Raw genomic sequence first — 1,106 nt, 5'->3', positions numbered from 1 at the left:
AAAAAAAAAATGTTAGGCGCACAAAGAAAATAGGCTACTTCTCACGAACCACGAAAAGAGATGTAGTTAGAAAAAAGACACGACATCAAATTTGTAGGTTTTAAACTGATGCTATTGTTCTTCATGAGAAACGTGTAGTTTAATCTTTTTATATAATTAATTGTACAAACCCAACCTGTATATTATTATTTATCCTTTTTTGTATCCATCAGTGTATATAGGGCTAAAATCAGAGAACTGCCTAATTTTATCAACACGCCTCACAGTATTGACCGGCCGAATCTGAACTTAGTAAACATCAGCGAGATTATAAAAGAATGCATGCTGTAGATTTGGTGATTATATTCTGGGTTCAAAATAATCAGGAGGAGTCTAAAAAGAATAAGTACTTACTTACTTACTTACTTTTACTTGTTCATCCTCTGTTGCCGTCAAGCGTCGAGGGGAAATGCAGTTTTCTATGGTAGGCCAGCTCCGCAACTCTTTCAGCTGAGATGTTATGTTTTATAAGGGTTTCTTTGATACCCTCGATCTACCTTTTGCGTGGCCTTCCTCTTCCTTTATAGCCTGAATGCTTGGTGTTGTAGGCTCTCGAAGCTGGCTGGTCAGGTGACATGCGTAAGAGGTGGCCAATTCATTTTTCCGGGTGGCGACCGAAAAATGTTCTTCTCTAAAAATGTCTCCTTTCACCTCCTTTCCTGTTCTCTATCAATGTTCTGTCGACTGTTTTCGTCTCCTCTTTTTGCCCCAACCTCCTTACCTCCCTTGCCCCCTCCTCTGGGCTCCTGACTCTTTCTGCAGCCTTTCTACTGCTACTCCTTGGTTCCTTCTTAATGTTGTCTTTCAGCCACACCCCTAATCTTCTGGTAGGAAAGCTCTACACCTAGCCTTCTCGGACAAGGGTGAAAAATCTCGGAGGGCCCGTGTGCAAGTTGCGCACGTTAAGATCCCTTAGAGGTCTAAATTCGATAAGAGTAGGCTTCGGTCGCCACCCGGGCAAAATTCAAAATTACCTTCCTACCGAAAAAGTTTATTGTGTCCCGAGCGCTCAAAAGACCTTATGCAGATGCGAGCGCGTAAAACACTTACCAACCCGCCCCCCCCCC

This window comes from Aplysia californica, unplaced genomic scaffold (assembly GCF_000002075.1).
Source record: "Aplysia californica isolate F4 #8 unplaced genomic scaffold, AplCal3.0 scaffold00619, whole genome shotgun sequence".
In the NCBI taxonomy this organism is placed as follows: Eukaryota; Metazoa; Mollusca; class Gastropoda; order Aplysiida; family Aplysiidae; genus Aplysia; species Aplysia californica.
The sequence above is the reverse complement of the archived record's forward strand: the minus strand, read 5'-3'. Positions refer to the sequence as shown.